This window comes from Condylura cristata, unplaced genomic scaffold, assembly GCF_000260355.1.
Source record: "Condylura cristata isolate star-nosed mole 26May11 unplaced genomic scaffold, ConCri1.0 scaffold00030, whole genome shotgun sequence".
In the NCBI taxonomy this organism is placed as follows: Eukaryota; Metazoa; Chordata; class Mammalia; order Eulipotyphla; family Talpidae; genus Condylura; species Condylura cristata.
Genome location: NW_004567131.1, coordinates 14,899,829 through 14,923,404, shown reverse-complemented (window position 1 = coordinate 14,923,404; position 23,576 = coordinate 14,899,829).

The following is a 23,576-nucleotide window of genomic DNA, read 5'->3' as shown; positions in this document are numbered from 1 at the left end:
ATACTACACATCCTTTGAAATCCAGACCCAGCTGTAAGACATCTCTGACTAGTGAAGCTTATATGGAAGTAAGGAGAGACAGGACCCTAACAATAAATATAGCAAACAAGTAGGTTATGTCTTGTACTAGGAGGAAGTATAATTGTAATGGACAAAACATACTATAAAGAGTTACATTCTTGGAATAGAGGGCAGTTGCCAGCTTTAAAATTGATGCTTGCTGAAATTAATTTAATTGAAAAAGAAACAAACACATTTGAACAAAGACTTGAAAGAGCAGATATGGAAGGGAGATAAAAGAGCTTGAAATTCAAATAACTGGGGAGAACAGCTACTAGCCATTCAGTATCTATTCTCAAATTGTGGGTGACACCTATACCACTGAAAAGATATAACTAGGAATCTTCTAGTCTGCATTTAAGAGAGAATTGGAGGTGGATTGAGGTGACAAACGCAAAACAAACGTTGATAGTCTTCAACTGTTTATGTACACTTGGCATATTCTATTTTACTGTTAAACACATCTCCATTTTACTACTAAGTAAATTCTAACATAAAATCTGCTTCTTCTACTACTCTATGGAAACTGTACTCATTAAAAGTTCAATGATTACCATGTTATCAAATACAGTTTTTTCAATTGATATCTTACTGAATGTGGACTGAGCCTTCTGGTCACTTTCAATGCATTCTCCTGTTAAAACATATTTTCCCCTTTGACTCCTGCAGCATACCTTTTCCTGATTTAAGTGTACAAATGTGAGCATATCTCTCTAGATTGCATTGAATTTTCCTGATTTAAACATGTAGATTCAGTAGATAATTTAGTTATTTATTACTGCCCAGCAAACAATCCTGAAACTTGAAAGACTGAAATTGCAAACATTTATCATCTCACATTTTCTGTCAGAAATGCATATGCAACTTGGTTAGGAACATCTCAGTTGGGACCAAGTCCTCTGATGAGCATCCATTTAAGCTTTTGACTGGTGCTTTAGTTTCAACTGAAGACCCATTTTGGGAAGGATCCACTTACTAGCTTATTTATGTGACTGAGCATCAGTGCCTCACAGACTGTCATCTATAGACCTTTAATAATCTGCTCTATGACCCTCTTTAACAACATGTGCAAGCCAGAGAACAAAACAAGGCAAGCAAGACAGAAGTCAGAGTATTTTCTGACCTAATCCAGAAGTGACTTCCGTCTCCCAAAGCTTTTGTATATTTTATTTGTCGGTAGGTGTAGGTCCAGTCTATACTCAGGGGCAGGCATTACACAAGAGTGTGAACGGCAGGAGCCCGAGGTCAGTGGGGACCATTTGGAAGTTAACCAGTTTACCTTGACTTGGGCTTTACTCTCTTCTTCAAGCTGTACCTCAACTTTGGTGATGCATTAACTCCCCTACTCCCCTATTGAATCATATTACTCATATTTCAATGCTTTCAATAAAAACTGCCAGGTAAAACCTCTCTTCTGACTGCTCTAACTTCATTATTTAGCATTTCTACTTAACTTCATCACTTGTCAAATTAACATATTTCAAATACAATTTTTATTTATGCCTCCCATACTCCAATTATTCTTCCTTTCTAAGTAAGTTTTCTACCTCACTAAGTGGCAGCTCTGTTTAATCTTGAAAAATGGAACAGTCTTTCAAGGCAAGAGAAAATTTCCTTAACCTTTGCCTCTTCATCATCCACCAATCATTCTACCACTATGTTCCATCAACTTCAAAATTATTACATATCTACTGGATGACTAAAAGATTCCCTCCAGGTGATTTTCTCCTTCCATTTTGTTGTAATAATTTCTCCCCATCAAAAAGTATTATAAAGAGGAGTTTTTCCCGTCCTCTCCAAACTCTGCAAGTCTTCTCATTGTTCTGTGTGGTTTTTCTTGATCTGATCTCTGCCTGCTTTATTGATCTTATTTCATGCACCTGGCTTTTCTTTCTGAATTCTAGCTACACCTGGCCTTTTTTTCATTTCTGAAATTCTCTCTGTTTAAGTGGTTTTCCCCAATTTTTCTTGACTAGTTCCTAGTCAACCTTCAGCAGTGTTTAAACTCTACAATCTTGCACATAATCTTAGTATTTTTCCTTTTTAGTAATTTTAATTTGGAAACTCAAAATAAGAAGAAAATAAGACTATTTTTGCTGCAATGCTTAGATAGCATAGCTTCCAGCATACATAACTATGTAGATGACTTCTATTATGTGTGAAGTAATATCCATAGAATACATCTAAAAATCCCATAAGATTTTCTGTTATTTTTTTATTTTACAAATTCCATCTTAATTCTTAACATTGTGTTTAAAAATGTACATTATCCATTTTCCCTTCTATTTAGTCTTTTTGAAGCGGAAGGGTACTGAGGAAAATTCCTAAAGAGAGGTTATAAGTTATTGATCCTTAGTGTAGTTATGAAGAGTGACCTTTATAACAATGATACCTGGATTGATTTTACCTGAGAAGCTTGTTAGATTATTTGTTCAGGTGAGATTCTTTAAGGATCTCTTTGAGTGTTACTTTGAATATTAGGGGACTGGGCACTGGGTTCTTGTTTTGTCTTGGAGAGCTGGACTGATTGAGGTTTCCCCACTAGTACCAGTCTATTTGCATAAAGTTCATAAAAGAAAGCTGTGAAAAGACCCACCTAAATCTGCATTGAGATTGCAATCTTTCAGCTGATGTTTCTGTTCATAGCTTTTTTGAGCTTGAGAATAGAAGTAATAATCCTGGAATGAATCACAGTGTCAGTGATGTTCTAGTTAAAAGTTGATCATTGCTGATAAAATATGTTACTTGTGTGCAAAGAAATGTATTGAGTGTAGCCAGGCTATAAATAAATAATAAAACACAAATAGAAATGGAAAACATTAATTTTTTTGCTACCCAGGAAAACTTTCTGATAAATGTGAGTAGGCGTATGGGTGGGGAGATGAGTTGTGGAGCATTATGTAAAGTGACATTGTGAATGGATACACTTAATCCTCTGCAGAAGTTCTCTCCTTACTGTCTTTAATAGAGAATTGTACTATAGAGGGGATTTTTTAAATTATGCTACGTATTTTTTTAATTGAGATGTCTTTGGTTTACATCACTGTAGATGTGATTCAGAGGGCACATTCAGAGTCAGATTCATAGGATCATACAATTCAGGTCTATGTTACCACACCACATCCACGAGTAAGGCACTCATAGTCCTTCGCGACAGTCAATTGGGTACCCTCTATGTTGTACTCTCCACTGTCCTCTCTGGTGGCCTTGGTTCTACAGTCAGATTTCTAGGGTTTGTTATCAGTTTGGTTTTATCTGATCCTTTGTGTTGTTTCTTTTTATTTCACATATTAATGTGACCACCAGGATTTGTCTTTCTTCTGTGGGCTTACTTTGCTTAGCATAATCTCCTCCAGTGTATCCTGTTGTCCTAAATAACAGGAGCTTACCCTTTTATTTATTTATTTTTAATTGAGGTAATATTGACATACCCCTTTCAGGTATTACCATTGTAGGGCACTCACTACCTACTCACCCGTATTTACCACTGGAGACGATTGTGCCTCCTTCCCTCTTTGCTCCTACCCCTCCCTCGCTCCAACTCCCATTGGTTTAGTTTTTTACCTTTTCTTTATCTCACTACTATTTTAGTTACTTTATTGCCCACATATCAGTGATACCACCCAGAATTTATCTTTCTCCTTCTGTCTTATATAGCTTAACATGATCCCTACAAGCTCCATCCATGTCGTCACCAAAGGCATTAGTTTATCTTTTGATTCCTCCAGATAGTCCCATGTTTGGAGAGAGAGAGAGTGTGTGTGTGTGCACGTGCATGTGCCTCATGTCTTCTACATCAATTCGTCGGTTCTGGGACACTTTGTTTCCATAATTTAGTTGTAGTAAGTAGTGCTACAATAAACATGGGAGTGCAAGTTTCCTTTGGAATTACTATTTTATTATTTTTTTTGGGGGGGGGGTAGATGCCTAGGATTGGAATTACTGAGCCAAATGGCGGATGTTTTGAGATACTCCATAATGCTTTCATAAAGGCTGGACTAGTTTTCAATCCCATCAGCATTGTATGATGGTCCCCTTTTTTTCACATCCTCTCCAGGACTTGTTTCTGGTCTTTTGATATTGGACATTCTCACCATTGTGAGATGGTATCTTATTGTGGGTTTGATTTGCAGTTCTCTAATGATAAGTGATCGTGAACATTCCTTTTACGGACCATTTGTTTCAGTAGAGTTTTACATGTTCTTTGTATGTCTTTGATATCAGGCCTTTTTCAGTATGGTGTGCAAATATTTGCTCCCATTCAGTTTGATGTCTTTTCTTTTTTGTTGTGGTTTCTTTTACTGTACAGAAGCTTTTTAGTTTGATGCGGTACCAGCTATTATGCTATCTTTTGTTTTCCTTGCCTAGAGGCAACACTAAAGCTTTCCTGTTTAGTATATCCTTTTGGTTTTTGTCATGAATTAACTGTCCATGTATGTGGGTTAATGTCTGAGTTCTCAATTCTATTTCAGTATCAAGGTGTTTTATTTGTTATGGTTTTATAGCTTGAGGTCTAAAAGTGTGATATCTCCATTCTCTTTCTTACTTATCAAGACTGCTTTTACTGTTTAGTGTTTTTTATGATTCCATATGAATTTCAGTAGTATTTTTTCTAGTTATTCAGAAAATACCATTTATATTTTTATTCAGATTGTGTTGAATCTATATATTGATTTGGGTAGGATGGTCATTTTGACAATATTGATTCTTCCAATCCATAATGAGGTGATATTTTTCATTTCTTTGCATCTGTGTTTCTTTCAACTATGTCTTATAGTTTTTTCTGTATAGATCTTGTAGCATTTTTATAGCTAAGTAGTATTCCAGTGTATATAATCCACTTATCTATTTTAAGCATTTAAGTTGCTTCCATAAACTGGCTTTTGTAAATAATGCTGCAATGAACATAGGCATGCATGTATCCCTTTGAATTACTGTTTTGTTTTTTTTTTTGCATTTAGCCCTTTTCAAATATTTTTATCCTAAGTAGCAAATACATTGCCCTTTCTTCCCAAGATCTTATAGTTACTTATTTCAATCTCTACCTTGTCTCAAAAAAAAAAAAAAAAGGAGTTCACTGCTTTTTTTTTTTTCATTTAATGCTAAGCAACTAGCAAACTTTATAAAGCTATCTGAGAATGTGAAGGAAAAGCAAGGGACACATGGAGAGAAAAGAGATGATTGTAGGAAAAATATATAGAGGAAAGGATAATATCAGAAAGAATAAAAAGAGGAAGGGTGGAGACAAAGAGAAATCTAATAGCATGTTTCTTTTTTATATTTGGTACTATGATAAAAAACACAATATATTTTATGAAAAATATATTTGTATATATCTTTGTTCTCCACACATACTTTTCTATTGTGTATATATCTCTGAACAAGTGAGAGGTGCTCCTCCATTGTTGTGATATCAATTGATTTGAATACTAGCCCAAGCTTGCAGGAGAAATAGGAAGATTTGAAACTATCAACAAGATTATATAACCTTTTTTAAAATCTCAATATAATAAATTATTTCTTTTTACTGGATCCTACATGATTTGATCTCAAAGTTTCAGTTTGGGGAAAATAACTGTGCTAAGGAAGTTGCTTTGTTTCTCACCAGGTTTAAATTCTAATTAACTTTCAATGGTGAATTGATTTTATTTGCAAATGATTATCAATCTACATATACAAATTTGAAAGACCACTTAAATCCCAAAGCTATCATTATCTGGATTGAGCAGGCATTTAAACTTGTACTTAAGTATGTAAATTGTGTTTGTTTTTAACTGAGAACAGATGGTCACATTTTTTGAAAAATACATTTTAGCACCATTTAGGAAGTTAACAAAAACTTAATAGCTTAATGGCATTTTCTTGAATGATAGAATTTTATAAAGTAGTTATTATACTACTAAGTCCCTTAAATTGGCAACTAGTCCTGTGTTACAGAACCTGGGATAAAACAGAGCCAAACTCAATAGTTGCCTTTGTACTAACTTTGAAGAAAGATTCTGTTTGCTAGACAATAAACAAGTTTAAACAAGGTCATGAAAAGAAAACTAAAAACTTTTAAAATGATACTTATATGCTAATTATTTTAAAAATTTAAATTTAAAAAAATATTGAGGAAAAACATCTTTCTTATGACAAATACTTGAAATGTATAAAAACATCATAAACAATAATGTATCCAATATAAAAAATTGAGAATACCAGATAGATATAAATAATAGTTATAATAGGAGAAAGAATAAACTTTGAAATAAACTACTTATCCACTATTAATGCATCAGTATAAATATTTAAATATAATTGATATTATATACTACATGAAAGATATGAATGAGATAATTTTGAGTGAAATTGAATACATATATAAAAACTTACATATATTTTGAGTACACATTTAAGATGATGTACCTAGGTATTCAAAGGAGATATATCAAGTTGCTCTTTTAAATAGAGTAGTATGAAATTTGTTTGCACTATTCACAGTGTGATCTGTAATCTCCTTAATTTTATACTTTTAACGAATAAACTAAATATCATATTTAAGAGACTCCATGAATTATACCTTAGTTTATCTTATATGAATTTTATGAAATCATTGTTAGACACATTTTAAACTGCAAGGAAATTTGTGCCAAATTGTAGGAGAGAGATTAGAATATTTTAAATTTTCATTTGGTTACTGGACATTTTGAACTTATGCAATGCTTTTATAATAAATGTTTTCATATCCTTTCCGATGATTTTAACAATAAAAAGTTCATACAAGTAGTAAAACAAGTGCTGTGAGACATCACCAAAAACTGATTCTAACCCTCACTTTATAGCAATGTTTAAACATAAGTGAATAAACTTCTGACTTCAAATTTTAAATATCTCTCAGCTATACATTGTTGACATTCTTGGTGTTAAATTGTGTGTTAATGTTTTTATATATAAGTTTATAATAAACAAATGAATGCTATATCAATCACTATATTACTAGAGAAAAGATCACCTTTTTGTCTTTTTAGAGCAAAAACTCATCATTTAAGAAACAACGAAAAAAACCACAGCCGCAAATGAGGACATATGATAAAACAACTTACATAAGTTAAGTTACTGGGAAATTTTAACCTAAGCAGTGACAGTAAGCATTATCTGATTGAAAATTAGCCAACTAAACTTGAGACTAACAAACCTATAGTGGTGGAATAAAGAGAAATAAATATTAAGCTAGCAGACAGATTTCTGTGTAGGTGTTTGAGTGTGTGTGTGTGTGTGTGTATTTGGCTTTAACTTTGACCAGAAATGATACCTTATCACCCAGCATTCTTTGACATTCCTTTATAGTTGTTTATGCTACTGACATTACAAACACCATTTTTGAATTCCTGACAATATCACATCTGCAGATAATATTTATTTTCTTGGATAATATTTTTCAAATTTTTAAAAAAATTGTATACTTTTCTGAAAATAGAATTCAAATAAAATCTGGCTTTGCATTTATATTATAAAAGACAGAAAATTATCCAAAAACAATTGAATAAATCACATGGTGGCTATGCTTGTAACCACCAACCAGGTCAAGAAATAGATTTTGCCAGCTAACCCTAAACCAATGAATGTACCCTCCTCCAGATGATTATATATTTCTTCCTAACTGTATCAACTTATATTGTAATATGTCCTTGTATTTTTCATGTAGATATCCACCCAGTGTATATCCCTTGATTCTAGAAGTTTGCTTCTTTTGTTTTCAAATGTGTTTAAAGTTTTCTCTTCTTTTCAAATTTCTCCTCATCTCTCTTTCCATGAGTTTAACACTTGTATGTTATTTAATCTGTAGAATTTTCATGTTATGAAATATTTATTTAAAAAAATATTTTTAAATAAAATTGTTATTGACGTAACATTGCATAAAAACATAAGTTCCTGGCATGCATCATTTAAAAACTACCTGTGTAAAGTCCAATTTTATCAGCTTCACATGTGCTGATTATACATTTGTTTGAAATTTGCCCCAATACAACTCTGAATTCTTGCACATTGATGATATTTTATTCGTGCCCTAGACATTCATGAATGTCTATTTTTATGGAATACAAAATCTGTAGCTCACATCTTCTTTTCCTTTGTTCTTAAATACATTATCTATTTTTTCTGTTATAAGTTATGCTTCCAAAAAAAACCTGTTGCCCATTCCCTCCCGCCCCATTTAAAATACTTTTCATTTTGCCTAGGTTACCAAATAGCTAATTTTTTCTTTGAAGTTAAGTAATTTTACTAGAATTTGCTTTACTAGTGGTCATTTTGATATTCTGAGGATTGGAGTATTTTCAAAGGAACGTTTCCTTGACCTATGTAGCTTTAGATTAACATACTGTTATTATTTTGGCTTTTTTTTTTTTCCTAAGGGTTCATAGTAATGTAATTTAGAACATTTTTTTCCTAGATTTTAATATTTTCCTCAAATTCTTGTAAACTTTTACTTCATTTCACTTTGATTTAACTTTTCTGTCTTTTACTTAAGGTATTGTTTGGTTCATTTGCTCCTGCCCCTTTTTCTAATTTTGTCTTTCTGAAATTATATTTTCACATCTTTTTAGTGCTCTCATGTAACTCTGTCACTTACAAATTTTGATTTATTTCATTCTTTTGCGGTTTTAACTTTTTAAAATAGTTTGAAATAGTAAGTTGTACTTTCATCTCTTTTTAAGTGATCATATCTATTTGATATGTCCCCAGTGTCTTTTAGGATGCAAAGTTGCTACTAATTCTGTTTGTTTTGAAAATAATGCCATAGGAAATTTGACCCTAGTAGTTTGCTATGTCTGATTAGTTTCCCTGAACTTTTTCTAGGAGGCAAGTTCCCTCGAAGTTGTTTGACATAGTTTCCCATAGTGCTTGTGATGCACTTTCTGATATTTTTTCTGATATTTTTTCCTCTCTTTCAGATTCTACTTTTATCTGAGTCATTTCTTTTCTTTGTCACCACCATCCTCATTCTGTTCAGTTTTTACATCATTTATAAAAATCTGTCCTCAATGTGGAACCACCTTCTGGAAAATATCTGCTTGGTTTTTATTTTTCTAAATTTTACCCTATTTTTAATTTCATTTTATTATTTTTTAACATTGGTTTATAACACTGTATAATTTAAGAGAATAGATTCACATCTCTCCTGATGTATTTTTAAGGGTTGGTGATGTCTAGATTTCTCTGGCCATTTCAGTCCTTCTAACATACCCAGTGCACTTACCTCTATGGTTGGGCAAAGTTTTCCCCATTTCAGTTGCAGATGTCAAATGGGCATTCATGGTTTTTTTGTTTGTTTGTTTGTTTTTTTCAGAAATAACTCTCAGCTCTTAGGGCGAATTCCTGTTCTAAAGTACATCACCTTGTTCTTCCTCTGTAGTTGCCTCACACACTCTGAAACCTATGGTGTGTGGCTGTCAGTAGTTTGTCCCAACTTGCTTGTAATTTGCAATTCATGGGTTGGGACACCTGTATTCTAATTTTGTTTTGAGTTCTGTCTAGTTTTTGATTTTGCTTTTTGTGATTCAATGTGGGCAATCCTAGGAGATTCACATAGTTGTCATGATCAACATTCTCATCATCCAAAATATTTTTCACTTTGCAATTTTCATGGAAGAAATTAAATGGAAAACAATATAAAGTAATGGAATTTTAATAAAATTCGCAATGATCGAAAATGGCTGTTCCCAGTACATGCTATTTTTCTCTCTTTAGCCTGCAGTCACCAGCAGATAATATGAAAATTAGACTACATGGTCTTTTTACATATTTTGAGAATGTCATACACAACAGCAATCAAGGTGCTCTGAACATGGGTATTATAACTTCTCTCAGATGAGTTTGCCTAAGGCCAGTGAACACTCATGCAAAGGACCATCTAGTATCTATACTGAAAATACTATTACATCATTTATAAAAACCTGATTTTAAACAAGGTCTGCCATAAGTAGACCTTGATAACTCTGTTGTTATCAATAGATAAAATCTCTAATTAACATACTGAATTAATATGAACTGAAGGAAAATATTCCTTAAATGTAATAAATAGTCATGGTCAATTAAATAACAAACACAAATGCAAAGTAGGCACAGGATCTACTGGAAAAGTCAATGACAGTTTAAGAATAAAAAACAAGTTTGGAAATTCTCTTTTACCAGGGGGCTACCTTTCCATTTAGTCATTTATGTTCTCACATACAGTGGCATTGTTAGAATATTTGAATGTGTGTGTGTTGATGTATGTGTGTAGAAATTAAGACCTATGAATGATACTGTTAACAATAAATATTTCTAGTTTGCCAAACATACTGTCAGTCTAGCTATCACCAATAACAAAATCTTCGCATTTCATTTTTCTTGATCAAACTAGTACAATAGTTTTTAAGTTTGCCTCCATATATTTTCTATAACCCACTGCCCACAAAACAGTTTTTTTTTTTTACATCTTAAGGTATACTTAAGAATCTCTGCTTAAAACCTTTCACTGTTATATACTCTTGCATGCAAAATTATTCATTTTTTTTGCGTTACTCCAAAGATCACACATCATTTAAATGCCTAGCAAGTGTGATATTGCCACAGACATGTCTTCAGTATACTCCTGCTCAATCAAAATAAATATGTCAAACTCATTTGTATCTCACAGCCTTTGAACACCTCTGTTCCCTCTTGCTAGATAGCTATTTCTTCTATCCAAGTCACTTGCTATCTGTCTTAAGAGGGCTGCATGGCTACCCTTCTGAAATTGTCCCATGATAGTCTCAGTATGTTTCATTTGTCTCATAGTACTTCCTATTGTAGATAGTATCATTATTAATGATATTCATATTATTATCTACTTATAAGCTTCACGAGAATAGGAACCTTGTCATTTTTCTTTTCCATTGTGTCCCAGACAGTAGAATAGCACCCATCACACAAAGTAAATACTTGAACATAAGCTGTTAAATAATTCCATGTCCAAATGAGTTGTCAAAGTACTTTGAATTGAAACAGAGACTCAAGACCAAAACTAAATAGGAAAATAATTTAGTTTGGACCAAGAGATATTTTACCAATGAAAACATTCTGCGTAATTCTCAGGGTATGCTTTTTAAAATTGATCTGATGCTGTTGTGTACCTGGAGGCAGGCAACCCTGCTCCTGACATTATTACCTCCACCTTGCCTTGCTCCCTGGTGTGACAAAAGGGAGAAAAGAAATAGAATAAAGAGCAGTGAAAAGAGAAAGAGAACTTGGACGGTCTGGAAGAAAAAAAAATGGTGAGAAAGGAAATAATGCACTTAGGGAGTGCCCACTTTTTGTGAGTTATAATATTTGCCCTGAGGTTAGCTTCCTTATCAGATGAAATACAGCTGAAGCTGAATTTTCTTTGTGACTAATCTTCATGGGGAGCGATCTCTGTACACTCAGTTACTATTATTAATCAACTCGATTTTTTCTCAAATCATCATATTCTCTGATTCAAAATTTTCTCAGGCTTTCAATGCACACACAAAAAGTTTCTTAATGAACTAAATAGATAAGATGTGTGGGAGTACTCACTGCTAATTTAAGTACAAATTATGGGATTTTATCATTTTTTTAAATAAAACTAGTAAAGTATGATGAAGAAAATCTCCTACACTGACCTTCACAAATTCATATTTTGAAAACTAGGGTAGCTATTTGCATAGAAGAATTGTTGTCTATCCAGATATAATTACCAGCCTAGCACAAATAATTGCTGAACTTACCAGTTGTAGCAAATTATCTTTTGAAGGCAGAGCTTTCTTCTGTTTTATGCACAGGATAAATGTGCAGGTCCAGCACATAAAATGGTCAATGAATAGTCTAATCAATTAAAATAATGATAAGAAAATAATATTTCTAACATTTGAACTTTCTTTAAGAACTGTAGCATGTAAATAGATTAGTGTTTAACTAAAATTAAATCAACTACTTAATATTCACTTGAATTAAATGATCTTGAGAAATTGTAAGACGACAGAATGTCTATGAAAAGCAAGGCATGTGATGAATTGATAAGATTACTAGCATGATGGGTTAATGCACTAGATGGCACTAATTGTATGCCTTTTATGTGTTATGAAATCAAATTTAGTGTGCAAAAAAGAAAGTACCTCACACTTGAACTGTTTTTATCAGGTATACTTTATGAAATTTCTTTGATATGTTATTTGTAATTTCTCATTAGAGCTTTCAGATCATGAGAAAAATAGAATTAATTACAGCCACTTTGATATTAAGTGAATTTCAAATTGAAAAATATAATTCCAGGATTTTTTTTTAAGCTAAAGAACTCATTTACTCCAGGCAAAACGCAAACGTATTCTAGTACAGGATTAAGTGATTCAATTCAAGTGAAAAGTTCTATACCAATTACATGGTTTACCATGAACTTTACTTATCAAAAGATTAAAGTCTCAGAAAATAAATTCTTCAGATTTTCTAAACAAACTCTAAACCTTAAAGTATGAAAGAAATTCAGTTCTCTACAAAATTTTTTCCTTGTGGTTTTTAAGTACTCAAATAGGAAAAGGAGGAAGGAAAGAATCTTGTTATTTAGGGAACAAAGCAAGACCATAAATGACACTATTTTCAAAATAAGCAGTTTCCAATTAAGTCACCTGATAATTAAAGACAAGCTCCTATTTCACAAAACCATAAGGCAAATTAACTAATTACTAATTAATTTCTATATGACTACTTAAAATATATAAAATATTTTATATATTATATAAAATATATAATTACCTGGATTACCCCAAGTAATTGTAAACCCGTGGGGTCAATGTAAACTTTGATATAGATTAATTTTCTTTCACAGTCAAGCAGAAACAATTCCCATTAAAAGTATAATTTTTCCGGCCCTCCCTGGTGGCCAGCGGCTTAAAGAACAGCACTGAGAAGCTAAAGCCACTTCCGCATGAGTTCAATTCCCGCCTGCCCCGGAGGTGACCACATGGTGTGGCAGACCTCTCCTGACCCGCCTGCTGCTCCCCTCAGCAGTGTACTTCATCGGTCTGCCTGTTCTGCTCCCCACTCTGTCTATGGTGAATCCTCTCACCGCCCCTGAGCCTCTGGCCTGCACCCCAGTTCTGTATGCACAAATGAATAAATCTTTAAAAAAAATTATAAATTTCCAGTGTAATTTGGACACTGAAATAGTAACTGTGAATTATTAATGTGAATGACTGTTTCAGTTATTCCAATTTAGAAGCCAATGAAGAATTTCCTAAATTTCTAGACATCTAAACATTCAAAAATTAGCTAGCTGAGGAAAATAGAACACATGTATTCTTGAGGTAGAGTATATGGATCAAGTATATGGAGAATAGATCAAATAGTGACTAATATGTACACATACTACATGCTTATAAATGAATAAAAGGGAGTGCAGTTTTTCTGACACTTTTCTACTTTATTGGTCATTTGTAAACTTGTAAAAGCATAGGCAAATTTTGAAACCTTAATGTGCACAAAATTTCCCATTTTTTAAATTTTCAAGTGATTTGATGGTGGTTATAGGTGTAAGGGTAACATGGTGGAAAGGAATAAACATTATATTGGGAGGGAGAGCCAGATGGAGAGTATGAAGATGGTGAAGAGAAGCAGTAGAAATGACATTAATTCAGATGCCAGTTCATGACATCTTACCTGGTCACTAACCTCCAATGATGCTATTCAAACTCTGATCCATGCTGCTGCCAAGTTAATTCACATTCTTTTACATTAAACTGATGTTTCTTTTTTTAATTCAAAATAAATAAGCTAAATGTAAAGAATTAATCCTCCTTTGATATTCCCCTCTTGTTGTTTTTTCTCTAATTATTTAATGTACCAATTTTTATTAAATTTTTTTTATTATTTTCTGACAGTTAAGTCTGTGCAAACACAGAAATTTCATTGCATCACTGAAAATACATCTACAACATTCACTCTTTTTGAGGTACAGAAATGATGGAAGAAGTTTTGAAAGGTACTCTAGGTTTGAATGATAGCAGAAAATCCCTCCAATACTCAGAAAATACACTCTATGGTTATTTCCTTTCCCACACTACCATCTGTCAGATTCTCCCACTTTCCATAGTGCTATGCCAAGGTTAATGCCCACGATGTGCAGTGAGACTTTATAACATATCAAGTTTTCTCTCATTTCAAAGACTATTCTTTTTATTTTTATTCTCTTTAAGAAATAAAAATTTAATATTTTAAAGGATATAAACTCATTTATGTGAAATTGAAAGCAGTTAATTATAATAAATAAAAGAAATATACCCAGTTAGTTTGCATATTGCTTAATGACAAGCCATTTTGCATTTTCTACAGCTACAGTATTCAAAGTAATTTATAACATTAGAATTTGCAAACAAATTGATTGACATTACTATATTATTTAATAACAATCTTTAACTTTTACTGATTTAGATATTTTTGTTGGATAGAATTACTGGGTAAGTAGTAGAATACATATAATTTTAGTTTTCAAAATAATTCTGTATTTGGTAATAGTCCATTTACTGTTAGGTTATCTATCAATACAATGAGCAAACTATATGGTGTAGGAAGAAAGTCAAGGACCAAACAGTATTGAGCCTTTACCTAATGATATTTGTTGAAAAGGTCACTTGTTACAGATCAAGATGGAAGAGGTACATCTCCCTAACTGCTACTTTTGATAACAGGAACTAGCGTTTTGCCATCTCTTTACATTTATATGTGGAACACAGCGAGATATAATAAAGGGTTACTCAAAACCAAACCAGTAATAAACTTTTAAAATCTTGAGTGCAAAATTACGATATCTAGAGTGGGAGGCTGTTGTGGTGAGGTAAGTGTCTGCTGGAAAATGGTCAAGGATTATTGGGCAGGTGTGAAAGTGTACATTTGTTGAGGTTTGAACCTATAATCTCTGGATCAAATAGGAAGACATAAGCCTATTTCAACTCAATAAACATAATGTGGTGGAAAGAAAAGGCTATGTCCTCTACTGATGGTTGATAACTGTCCTTAATTGCTGCAGACTAGGTCTGGGACAGCCATTGTGAGAAACAAAAACTTATGCCCATGATGAAAAATGGGCAGAAGTCTTCGTCAGTGGTCCGGAGTGGAGTAGTATAAAATAACTTATCTGAGGCACCTCTCAGGTTGACTGACTTGCTTACTTTCTGAATAATGAAAAAACAAATAAGCAAAAAGACAAAAAAAAAAGTCTAACACGAGTAGCATAAAACCAAGTCAGAATTTACTATTCCCTATGTAGTATGTGAGAGACATCTGCTTTATACTTGAACTTCATCTTTTTTACAGTACCCACATGTGGTAGAAATGCTCACAGTTTACAGATGAGACTTGAAAGACACACTATAGGAGGTAATGACAGAAAAGAATCTTTGTATGCCCACGTGTCTATAGTGAAATTAAATTTCAGAAAAACATTCAGTCAGTATCTATATTTAAATTTGTAGGAGGTGTGTATAGAGGGTAAACAAAGAATATTGATGTTCAGGATGCTGATGTAAAAATCTAGGATAATGTCCTAAATCTAATTTCGACTTCTGCAACTGTTTTATAAGGAATTTAACTGTGATAGTGAAGCAAGATTCCAAGTCAAACAATTGTTTTACTAACTGTACAATGTTACTTATGGACATAAAATAATAACCCACATGTTTATTTCAGTTGCTGTGCTTGTTTAGAAATGATCATTTCTATTGATGAGGGAAAACAAATATTTATTTGGTGAATGGAAGAATGAGCAAATATATATTTCTGCAAATATTTTTATAGGCTACTTTCCACTTACCTTTATTTCATTCATTACTCGTTTGCCTTTGGTAGAATGATCAGATTATTTTTAATTAAGACTTTTTTAATTTACTGGAAAATACTCTTGTTTTCCATTCTGTCATTAATCTATAAATTACTATAGCACTTGCATTTTCATTTTAGATCTTTAATAATAACAACAAAATGCAGGCTCATCGATGTCCAAATTTGCCAAAATTCCTTTATTGTGTCAGTTACGATATAGATATTTAATAACTCTTTTCTGACCATTGTCAAGTGCAGTGTTTTAATCTGTAAACAATTGGTGTCCTTATTTGTCTTCTAAAATGAGAACTGGAATTACTTTGAGGGAAGATGCTTCTGTTGCAGTTCTTTGACCTAAAAAGTTCATCATTTGCATTGCTTTTTTATTTTAGTATCTATTTAGAATCTCAATAAAACCCTTAAGATATTGGACTTTGCTAATATTCTGCGTATCTGCTAGATTTTTTTCTGCTAATCATAGCCATATGTTCAGTTTTATATTTTATAGTTCTCTTTATTGTTAGGCCATACTTTGTGGAAATTTCCTAACCAATTTTCATTAAAACATTTCTGTGGGCTCTCCCTGGTGGCTCAACAGGTTAAAGCACTGTATTATGGAGCCCTCTGAAGCCACTGCAGCACGAGTTCCATCCCCGGCCAGGGAGCTGACCCACAAGGCATAGCAGACCTCCTCTGACCTGCCTGCTACTCCCCTCAGCAGTGCACATTGTCAGTCTGCTTGTTCTGCTCCTCACTCTGTCTCTGGTAAATCCTCTCACTCACTACACATCTGGCCTGTACTCCAGTTCTGTAAGCATAAATAAATAAATCTTTAAAAACAAAAATTCTGGGAGAAAATCCAATTTGGCTAAAAATATAGAGTGAGAACCTATGTTGGTGTGACAGGGAAATCGTGTGCTTAGGAAATGCCCACAATTCTCTCCTAACTTAAGCACATGTTTAATATTTTAAATAATAACATTAAACAGAAGAGACCCTAAAATAGCTCATATATTTCTAATTATTAAGATCAGAATTATTTTACATCTGATCAGAATTATTTTAATTCAGATATTCAGTATGACTTTTCCATTGTCACATATTTAAAATACTGCTGGCCAAAGAACGAGGATCCAGAACTCCAGGTCACAAAAATACAATACTACCCCATCTGCTTAAAGGAATGGATACTGGATGCAAATTCTGTAATAAAACCTGTGTGGATGTCCTCTCCAAAGCACTATGTAGAAAAGTCATAAATTATACATACAACAAACTTATTAGTTATTTTTCACAATTCTGCCTGTCTCCCTTGTAAATTTGGTCTATGACATATAATTTTGCTACTTCTGATTTAGAAAGTTGAGTTGACTTATAGTCAAAATGTAAATATGGCCTTCAAAAGAACACATTTTCTATGTAGGTCACAGATTACATTGTGAGAAAACATTTAAAAAAGCGATGTTACTGAAAGCATGGCAAAGATGATAAGACTCATTGGTTTGTGATAAAGAGAAACTTGACGTGTTTGCTGTCACTAGCACAGACTGTCCGGACTAAGGGAGGCTCTTGGCCCTGTCATCTTTCTTGGAGATTTACTGATATTTCGCACGTCCACATCATATTCCAAATATCATCCACGTCACTGCTAGAAATTCATTGCAGTTAAAGTAATTTCTAATAAACTATTGAAGCAGCTCATTTCCCAGAGGTGGCTGCTAAAATTAGCACTTGCATCACCTGTCTTCCAGTTCTCACAGAATCTTCCATTCCTTGACTACATCTCACTTCCTGTCTCCCATTTTGTGTGATATTGTTATTTCCTATGGTTTATTTCCCATTAAAAATAAAAAAAAAACATATACTAAAGGGCACCAAGAAGCATAAGGCCTACTTTTCCTTAAAAATCTGCAGTTTTCTTAAACTTTGTGTGAACTTTTATCAAGTATGATTATCTACATATTGCTGTCATCAGAACAGAATTCCAAAATACTTATTTAAAAATGCCATTTGGCAAAACCTATTTACTCATGAAAAGTAATTGTGGTCAGACATATTTAGCTTATATTACTGGCATTCATCTTGAAGTTCTGTAAATATTTATAGTGAATTTAAATGCATGTAAATACTGTATACCATTTCAGCAATTTAATGGGATTCATTTATAGGGCATTAAAAAAAAAAAAAGCAGACTTAGCTGCCACAGCTCAAAGAGCTGAAGATATTTTTCATTTATTTCCAAATGTGTGTGTTTCAGACTAGTAAAGTCCACACAGGAACAGTGTGTACACCTCCATGCAGAATGTACTTTAGATGCAGTTTTAGATGTAGGTATTTGAGTGGGATATAGAATAGGGATATAGAATATGGAATCTGGGTTGAAACAAATTTCCCATCCTTGGCATTTTAATGAAAAAAGAATAGTGTTGAGTTTTGGCACCATAATAGTTGTCCTATTCTTCTCTTAATTTTGCCTTTAGAAAGCAGTCCTTAATAAGGCCCTGTTTACACACAGAGACACACACCAACAGACAGGTACAATGTATACATATTCCTTCTTGAGCAAATTATGTTAAACCTGTTTTTGATTAATAATTTCATAAATGTTTTAGTTCAAAAATTAGTTATATTAATAAAAATAATTTATATTTGATTAAAATGTGAGAGCATTTTAATTGGTACTTTGTAGTTCTAGTTTTCCCAGTGTGTTCTATTTTTCTGCATATAAACTTAGAAAGTGACTATTTTAGGAAAGAAGATGTTACTTAAATACTTGGAAGAATGTATGATGATTAGAACTATCAAATTGAATAGATTGCTTCATACAGAAATAACATAAATAGAAAATGTTTTATTTAACATGGGGCTTTTTAGTCATTAAATTGCCTTTATATACAATCCATTATCTATCCTCACATACACAAAATGACAAACAGTATCATTATCTACAGTTTGTGGATGGGAAAAGGAGATCTAAATGAATTAAATAATTTTTTGAAGATCATATATCTAAGAAATAGTAATGTAGTTACTGGCTTTTAAGTTCTGTGTACAGTCAACTTCTGCCCAGTTCCTTGATATTCAGAAATATTTTAGAGGAAATATTTGGAAAACAATGAAAATATAAACTAGCTAAATTTTGCTAGGATGAAGAAAATTCAACAAAAAATTTCTAAGAAAAATCCTTTCAGCCAGATTTCTGCTAGTTTGGTATACAAATCAGATAGGGTCTGATATTGAGTTGCTCAGAGTCCATGGAAACAGAAATGCATTCACAATTAATAATAAAAATACAGTGTGACAAGTGCTAAGCTAATATCATAAAGTACAGGAATACCAAGAAAATAGAAGTCAGTAGACTGGTGAACTTAAGGGAAAGTAAGGTGGCATGCTGTGGTTCTAGCAATTTCTGAATGCTGCTCAATATTTTACTTTGACAATAATCTGTAGCCATCACATTAACAGGGCCATTTAATTAGTCCAATTAAAGTATTGTTCAGTAAATTATTTTTTTTTAAGTTTCACTTTATCCCATAGAAACAAGAACAAAGAAGGAAGGAGCACATGTGTAAATGATGGACAGTGGGTTCCTTGGCAGGGAGCACTGAGGCCACAGTGTCTGAAGGCAGAGACCCTGTATTTCTATAAACAATGGCAGCCAATGTTAATTATAAATGGGGGCTTGTATGCACATGTGTGTGTGTGTCAGTGTAAAATGAGGAATGGAAAATTATTTTTAACATCCTGCAACCAGAATCTTGATAATTTTTTTTGTGTGTGGTAGATAAGATTTCTTCATAGAACTGAATCTTCACCATCCCCTGCAAAACATCTCAAATTGTTTTTCATATATGAAAGTTCTATTCCTTGTAAGACTGGTGTGTCTTTGTGTATGATTCACGAAGACACAATAAAAAAAATCATGGAAGTTCTCTTTAATCGAAGCTGTTTGTTACGATCCCTACCACTCTCCATTAACAAATAAATTGCTTTCCTTTTTTAGAAAGGGTCATGAGCATATTTGTAGGTTATGAACTGAAACTCAGTTGCAAATCTTTGTATAAAAGTATTTGGATCTCAGCCTGCAAAAGCAGAGCTAAGTGTCAGGGATTTGCCAGCTCAGGTCAGTCCCGGTGGGCACGGTGGGTGGCTTCGGATTTGTTCTAACATGGGCTGTGCTCTTGTCCTTGGCTCCAGACATCCAAAACACTGCATTTTCTCTGTCAATCCTATTGTGCCAAGTCAGTACTGCAAGCCACTATTTATTTTAAAAAGTTGATAATGCTGGAGTCATGGGGAGTGCTTTCCAGTGATAAATATACTTGAAAAATGCCATTTCCCTAGATGTCATTTTTGTCTTTTCAATATTACATATTCTTAGAATAACAGGCATATTCAAAGGAAAGAAAATGGCTAGGTGTTTGTAATATATGTCACTCAGTGTTTCCATTCCCATCATGGTGAGGAATGTTTAATTTCTAAACTCTAAGTGCCTAATGACTACTGGTTATTTTCTCTTCTCTACAAACATTACCTGTTCCAGTTGTAGTTCATGGAATTCTGCCCATATAATAAACAGTAATAAATGAATCCCCCTCAGGGTGTTCTCCCTTTCTTGGTTAAACAGATAATTTCTAAGATACTTTTCCATTTAAAGTTAATATTATTTTATTTGGATGTCAAGAGTCGAAAATTTGGGTTTATGTTTTTTTATTGCTCTTAACATTCAATAATAATTCTTTTTAGCAAGGCATATTCATTTTGGTGCTCTCAGAAATCCTAATTGGAGTACTATTTGACAGAATATTTGACTAATGGAGAGAAGACTACTCTCAGGGAAGAGAGCTTCTAAACAAGACTTTGGAGGACAGGGATAGCAGGAGCAGGAGAAATTTATATCTGGATTTTAATGCTGCCTTTCAAGGTACTAGTCTTACAGTTCAGGAACCTGTTTCTTATTTTATAACAAAGAATGTAAATGTTATGAGTAGATAATCGTTTCAATACCATTAACTGCAAATAGAGGAAGATGCAATTTTGAACATCTCAATATTATTCCTTTATGTGCTCATTTCTGTAGACATTTTTATTTTAAAGTATAAGCTTTACTCTGAATGGATCTTTCTGTACATGAAAAAAATGTGTGCTCTATCAAGTTGTTGAGAAATTAAGGTACTTAATTTGTATTTTATACATAAGTGTAAAATTAAGCAGTATTCAAATGGACTTGGAATAGGGGAAAAAAAAAAAAAAAGAACCAGAGACTGTCAACCTTAAAAGTTAATCCTTGGACATTGACCAAAGAATTGAAGCATCCAAAGGGGTGATGGTGTGGAGAGGAATAGGAACCAAGAGAAAAGGAATCACAGTGGGCATGATGAAGGTGGCATGAATTGGGTGGCCATTACCATGTAGTGGCGATATCTGATGGGGAGAATCCTAATTATACCAGAATTAACCAATTATAACTTTAAATAAATGCATAAAAAATGAAATGGACTTGACACTTTGTGACAGGTTTAAAAGATGATATTTAAGCTACACCATATTCTGATATGAGAAAAAATACATTCTAAATTCTAATCTATTCCCAGAAAATGCTAACAGTTCATAACACTGAAGTGTATTTCAATTAAACATTTCAATGAAATATGTAAGAGGATTCCCAACAGCTCCCAAAAACCTCTATCTTTTAGGACTACCTGTGTGACAGTTTCAAATAAAATGAGCAAGAGAGGCTAAGAAACAAAAGACTATAAATTTGAAAGACAACTAGAATCGTTGTCAATATAAGCTTTGTTCTAAAACCAGCTTGTTCTTAATGACTATGATGAGGTTTGCTATAGGAAAGATCTGTTGGCATGCCTTCAATAAAAATGACTTCCATACGGGGCTTCCTGGTGGCTTAGCTATGAAGTCTCAGTGCTATAACTGCCATAGACTGAGTTTGATCCCCGCCAGGGAGCTGACCCACAGGGCACAGCAGATCTCTCCTATCTGGCCTGCTGCTCCCTTCAGCAGTATATTTCAATAAATTCACCTGTTCTGCTCCCTAGTTTATCTCTGGGGAATCTTCTTGTACTTCTTGCCTGCACCACAGTTCTTCTAGATAAAAATAAGAAAAGAGAAAGAAAATTACTTTCATAAATATTCTGTGTTCAGACAAACTTTCTGCTCTAAGTCAGAGCTTCACTCTTACTGTCCTATGCACCTTCTAGAGATTTCATCATCATTGGTGAGAGTCACTGCAAAGATGAAGTCCAAGGAGAGGTGATACTTAAAAATAGATTTAATAAAACTGAGAATGTTGTACTCTTGTTTAAAGTGCTTATTTGCTAAACAGAACACAACGAATGTTCACCACAGGAAGTCAGGAAGTGGCTAAAAGGGTTTCTTAGTTCATTATCTGATATTGAGTCTTGAAGGATTAATGTAGACTTTTGGTATGTCATGTACATTTTTGATTGCAGTTATTAAAATCATGACTATAAGACTCCACATGAAGCAATAGGAAAAAAGAGAGCTTGCCCACAGACTTATATTTCATCTGTTGAAGAGGTTTTTTTGCTTTAAATGTGGTGTAGTTATCTTATAAATATGTCTCACTTGTTGGAGCCATTTCAGGTAAAGTTGCATTAGTATATTGCAAGTGTTTGGGGGTATTTTTCTTTAATATACTCAACTATGTAATTCAGCATAAAATAGTTTATATTAAAAATCATTTAGTAATAAAATATATGAACTGAGAATTTTGCAAAGGAAATAAATTACTTGGGGTTGTATTCTCTAAAAGTATTTTGAGATAAAATGTGGAAAAGATACTCACTGAAATAAAGAACTATTGGCAACAATTTCTGGAGGACATGTTTTAATTTAATACATTTATATATATGTATATATATACACATATATATGGTATGTGAGTGAACAGAAAAATTATAAGAATAATGAGGTCTATAACAAATACAAATATCAATAATATAGAACATTATTTTTATTATATAGTTTGACTCACAAACCTTTTTAACTGGTTTCCCACATTCTGTGCTACTTTTTTTCTTGAGGATTTAGGGAAACGAGATTTAATCCATGGTACAAGAAGTTTATTTTAATCAAGTTCTATAATATTTATTCCTATTAAAAGACAGGTATTTAATTTTATGAATTTATGCAGTGGATACATTTGGTATCCATTATGTATCATTGGGGTTGATACATAAAAGTAAAATGCTTGGGACTTCCCTGGTGGTGCAGTGGGTTAAAGCACAGCTCTAAGAAGCTAAAACCTCTTCAGCATGAGTTCGATCCCCATCCCGGAGGTGATCCACATGGCATGGCAGACCTCTCCCGACCCACCTGCTGCTCACCTCAGCAGTGTGCTTTGTCAGTCAGCCTGTTCTGCTCCCTACTATGTCTCTGGTGAATCCTCTCACCCCTGCACCTCTGGCCTGTACCCCAGTTCTGTATGCATAAATAAATCTTTAAAAAAAATTAAAATGCTTAAAAAAATGCTTAATTGTAACTATAACTTTATTTCTCTTCAGATTTGTTAGTCTGGGATTATATAGAATCTAGATTGTGTAATTTAGAAAATAACTATTATTTTAAGGAGACTGAATTGTAAGTATGTATTATAAAACAAAATTTAAATTATAATTGCTAGCAATTCCCTTAAGGAAGTT